The sequence below is a fragment of the Dreissena polymorpha genome, chromosome 7 (genome assembly GCF_020536995.1).
Source record: "Dreissena polymorpha isolate Duluth1 chromosome 7, UMN_Dpol_1.0, whole genome shotgun sequence".
Taxonomy (NCBI): Eukaryota; Metazoa; Mollusca; class Bivalvia; order Myida; family Dreissenidae; genus Dreissena; species Dreissena polymorpha.
The window spans coordinates 111,006,572-111,012,088 of record NC_068361.1 but is presented as its reverse complement, the minus strand read 5'-3'; the positions used below and the strand labels follow the sequence as shown (position 1 = coordinate 111,012,088).

The following is a 5,517-nucleotide window of genomic DNA, read 5'->3' as shown; positions in this document are numbered from 1 at the left end:
ACTTGCATTTGTTGAGTTAACAATCATGAACCGCCAGAAAATTGCGTTTGAGGTAAATGTGTTACACTTGGATATTGATATGGCACAAAATGCAGAGGCCGTATTCGAGCTGCTTGACGATATGCACAGAGGTAATAATGATTCAATATCGTATAACTAGTATAGCTTTGTGCTAAAGGTTACGTATTTTGAAAATATTAAAATTTGAACTTACTAGTTATACCTTTTTTTCCGGTAAGTGTCTGCTTCATATGCCTTTTGAATCTTGCTCTTACTTTTACGTTATTTAAGCATTGTCAAATTAATAGTCGACATAATTAAATACAAAATTAATCATACTTTCCTAAGCATAATCTGTATGTGTACATCAATAATTTCATACTTTATCAGGTCACAAAAGAAAAAGGAGGTGATGGATAAGAGACTGGCTTTTAAGACGACCCGGCTCTTGATTTCAAATGGAGGAGGTAGACTCTTCCCCAGACACGGCTGATTCCATTATTTTTGTTACGCGCTGTTGCTGCCGCTTGCATGTTCTCTTTTTTGGGAGGCATTCTGTGCATGACAATACAATAGGCCGTTGGCGCAATGTTCAATCGTAGTTCGTTCCTACCTGTCCGTACCAGTCCGTCGCAATTCCCACTGCTTCGTAGCGGACCGTTCTAGTTCGTACTAACCCGTACTAGACCGCAGCGGATCCATAGTTAGATCGTACTGATTCGCGTAGCATCGTACTTAATCGTTACAGACCGTAACGGATTCGTAGTTTGATCGTACCGATTCGTGTCGCTCCGTACTAAATGGCGTCGATCAGTAGCAGTCCGTACATGCCTTGTTCGTTTTCCAACATTTTGATGGTAGATTCGTTGTGCTCTGTACTGAAATCGTAGCGGCCTACGAATTTTGACAATTTCGTAGTAATTCATAGTCGATTGAATCGTAGCTCATTCGTAGCTCTTATTCGTGACAATGTGACCGAGGCATTATCAAGTCCTTAAATGTATTGATTGAGTATAGTTTTCTTTCGCTCATTTCTTGCTATGAGCTGTGCGCTTAACACAATGAGAAATAATGTGTAGGGCTTACGGGAACAGAAATATGTGCACAACTTAAGATCGTATACGTAAAGTGTTAAACGTTGCTTCCTATTTCGAATATCAGTTAAATAGTTATGAATACGTTTATTTAATATAAGTTAGAAACTGTTATCAAAAAATTGAAATATTTCATCGAAAATAAGTCAAGATACGCCTACGCACGATCGGTCGGACATCATGACAAACAGGTCCATGGTATCTTACGAATTGTATTACAATGCAAAACTTATTATAATCGCACTTTTTACTGCTTGCAATTATACCCTTTCATTTATTTTTACTCGTATCCTTTACAAAGAAGGTAAAACATATATTCTAATAAAACAACAAAATGTTATTGCTAATATCTGCAACTTCGAAGATCGTCGGGTATAGCCACTGTACCAGCACATTCCTTACTGGCCCTAGAACAAAAATAATAAACAAGATGTGTTTGTGAAACACAATTCCCCCTATATGAAGTTTGACCTTGAAGGATGACCTTGACCTTGAAGGATGACCTTGACATTGACCCTTCACCACTCAAAATGTGCAGCTCCATGAGATACACATGCATGTAAAATATAAAATTGCTAACTTCAATATTGCAGAAGTTACATTACATGAGCAATTTTGACCCATATATTTGACCTAGAAGGATGACCTTGACCTTGACCTTTCATCACTCAAAATGTGCAGCTCTATGAGATACACATGCATGCCAAATATCAAGTTGCTATTTTCAATATTGCAAAAGTATTCATAAAATAAGCGATTTGGGAAACATATATTTGACCTCTGACCTTGAAGAATGACCTTGACCTTTCACCACTCAAAATGTGCAGCTCCATAAGTTACACATGCATGCCAAATATCAAGTTGCTATCTTCAATATTGCAAAATTATGCATAAAATAAGCGATTTGGACCATATATATTTGACCTCTGACCTTAAAGGATGACCTTGACCTTGACCTTTCACCACTCAAACTGTGCAGCTCCATGAGATACACATGCATGCCAAATATCAAGTTGCTATCTTCAATATTGCAAAAGTATTCATAAAATGAGCGATGTTGGCCACATATATTTGACCTCTGACCTTGAAGAATGACCTTGACCTTTCACCACTCAAAATGTGCAGCTCCATGAGATACACATGCATGCCAAATATCAAGTTGCTATATTCAATATAGCAAAAGTTATTGCAAAATGTTAAAGTTGGCGCAAACCAACCAACCAACAGACCAACCAACAGACAGGGCAAAAACAATATGTCCCCCACTACTATAGTGGGGGACATAAAAAAAACATACATTTGGATACTTGTTCTTTCTTTTTCAGTACATATTGTATTTATTGATTGCATGCAATGCTATTATTTTCATTTGAGCACGCTGTAAATATGCCATCACGTTATGAAATAGAGCATTAAACCGAAATTAAAACATGGCCGTGTTAGTACCTTAAGTACCAATGTTTTTTATTTGTTACGGGGATGGGGCGTATGCTTAACAAACACCGTTGTTGAGGGAAATAACGACGCCCAATACGATACGATTATCTTGAAATAAATATTTTTTGAAGTAATTTTATAAATACAAGTGTGATTTTTAAAGCACTAAGTTTACTATTTATCTTTACAACAAAAATACAATTGCAGGTATGGTACATAACAATCCGAAACAGACCGACGTGTCAGAGTGATTCGACTAAACCTTCTTACAAACCGTTAGTGAAAATAAAATATGATCTACCACATGCGCTTCTGTTGATGACCTTGCGTTTAACAAAATTCAACAATAACTGTATTTACCTGAGGTATTGATATATGCTGTTTCTTTGCGCAGTCTAGACCAATTACTAGTAAATACAATTAAATACACACTATATTTACCAGAGGTGTTGATACACTTGGTTGCTTTGGGCGTGCGCATAAACAAGCTAAGTATTTATCCTGAGTTGCCGATACAAGTTGTTGCTTTGAGCAAATTCCTTGTCTCTGTCTATATTTAACAATAACGTTATGTTACCTGGGGTGCCAATACAAGTTGTTGCTTTGTGCAAACGCCTTGCCTCTGTCCAGATTAAACAATAACGCAATTTTACCCGAGGTGCCGATACAAGTTGTTGCTTTGTGCAAACGCCCCGTCTCGATCCAAATCAAACAATAACGCAATTTTACCTGAGGTGCCGATACAAGAAGTTGCTTTGTGCAAACGCCCTGCCTCTTTCCAGATTAAACAATAACTCAATTTTACCTGAGGTGCCGATACAAGTTGTTGCTTTGTGCAAACGCCATGCATCTGTCCAGATTAAACAATAACTCAATTTTACCTGAGGTGACGATACAAGTTGTTGCTTTCTGCAAACGCCTTGCCTCTGTCCAGATTAAACAATACCTAATTTTACCTGAGGTGCCGATACAAGTTGTTGCTTTGTGCAAACGCCCTGCCTCTGTCCAGATTAAACAATAACTCAATTTTACCTGAGGTGACGATACAAGTTGTTGCTTTGTGCAAACGCCTTGCCTCTGTCCAGATTAAACAATAACTCAATTTTACCTGAGGTGCCGATACAAGTTGTTGCTTTGTTCAAACGCCCCGTCTCTGACCAGATTAAACAATAACTCAATTTTTCCTGAGGTGACGATACAAGTTGTTGCTTTGTGAAAATGACTTGCTCTGTCCAGATTAAACAATATTTCATTTTTACCTGAGGTGACGATACAAGTTGTTGCTTTGTGCAAACGCCCTGTCTCTGTCCAGATTAAACAATAACTCAATTTTACCTGAGGTGCCGATACAAGTTGTTGCTTTGTGCAAACGCCCTGCCTCTGTCCAGATTAAACAATAACTCAATTTTACCTGAGGTGCCGATACAAGTTGTTGCTTTGTGCAAACGCCTCGTCTATGTCAAGATTAAACAATAACTCAATTTTACCTGAGGTGCCGATACAAGTTGTTGCTTTGTGCAAACGCCTTGCCGCAGTTGAGACACTTGTGAGGTTTCTCTCCTGTGTGCGTCCGCGTGTGGATCTGAAGCTGCGTCCGGCTCGTGAAGAACTTCCGGCACGCAGAGAACGTACAGTGGAACAGCTTCTGGCGACAGGACATGTCTGCATTCAAGGCAACAGTAGCTAGAAGAGAAATAAGCATAGTATTAAGGGAAGTGATCAGCAATGCTTTATATATTTTTGTGAAATATAGAATTCACAATTATAAACGTGCCACATAAGTCCAGAGTTTAATTATATTCTGTTCAACGGTGTTTTTTTTAAGTTTGAGTAGAAGGAAAAAAAAACTCCAAAAAGTTTTGTAGGAAAAAAATTAAAAAACACATAAAAAAAATATTTTTGAAAGTTACTTAAAACAGTTTTTAAAAAATACCTAAAAACTTGCCTGTTATTGCCAGACAGTCCCCAGTCAGTATAAAGAGTGAGGGGACTCAACAAGTTTAAAAACATGAAAAGAAGTTAAATGTTTAAGCAAACTTTTGAGGACACACAAACTGTTGAAAAAGCAGATGGTGGCGACCAATCGAAAGAATAAACAATATTCAAGAATCCTCATATTACATTAGCTTCGAAAATCATGTAAAGTGGTCACTATTTACCTAAAACAATCGGAAATCGCAGTGAATTATTTGTTTTACATTCATGTCCGCTTGACGATAGCATTGATTGTAAATTAGTCTCCGAATAAACCCGTACAGTGTATTACCGTCTAAATTGTCTTAATTTTCCTTTAACGGAAGAGGAGATAAAGTGTTAGATTCATTTATTGTTATTATACTTTTAATTGAAGTTTTGAAATACAACGATGCCATTTGATGAAATAGACTTTGTTAACGCGCCAATTTGTGTTTGCTGATGTGTAGACTGGTTGTTTGTTTCACTCATAATTTGAAGTTTTTATGTGTTGACTGTCGTAAACCAGTTTACAAAATTCTTTGTTTTGTAAAAACAGCAAAGGCTAAAATACCTATCAAATTTTTTTTGAAGACCACTTTTTATTGGAAGCGGAGGAAAAAATAAAAATAAAATTATTTTTTTCTGCATTATTTTTATTTCACTTTTCGGAAAATTGGATGAGGCTCTCCCGTTAAACAGCAGATCAAAAAACACTAGCCTAACGGACATTAACAAAACGTATCTGCGATAACTTGTTGATGAAACACAATTGAATCGTAACTTTAAAACAAGAGCACCGCCTTGCGGGTGCAGACCGCTCATCTATTTTCTTTTTAAAGGTGAAGGGACTCTCATTTTCAATCACAAAGGAGGGAGGAGTGGAGTGAAGAGGGGTGTATAGTGTGGGGTTGTGGACATTTATTACATTATCTTCCAAAAAAGCGAAAAAAAAAAAAAAAAAAAAAAAAAAATCGGGGGGGGGGGGGGGGGGTGGGTATAGTGTGAGGGTGTGGTGATAATTTGTGAGATG

The 5,517-nt window shown here is 37.3% G+C and overlaps 1 long non-coding RNA gene across 5 annotated transcripts; it reads right to left on the bottom strand.

The window, feature by feature from the left end:
- Positions 1-1,290: 1,290 nt before the first annotated feature.
- Positions 1,291-3,982, bottom strand: LOC127837701 (uncharacterized). 5 transcript variants are annotated; one of them, XR_008029433.1, is made up of 2 exons: positions 3,943-3,982; positions 1,291-1,501 (listed from the first exon to the last, which is right to left on the bottom strand). It is a non-coding gene; the product is annotated as an uncharacterized LOC127837701 (long non-coding RNA). The 5 variants fall into 5 exon arrangements; XR_008029434.1 differs by lacking the exon at positions 3,943-3,982 and adding an exon at positions 3,867-3,902; XR_008029432.1 differs by lacking the exon at positions 3,943-3,982 and adding an exon at positions 3,640-3,821.
- Between the last annotated feature and the right edge of the window lie 1,535 nt (positions 3,983-5,517).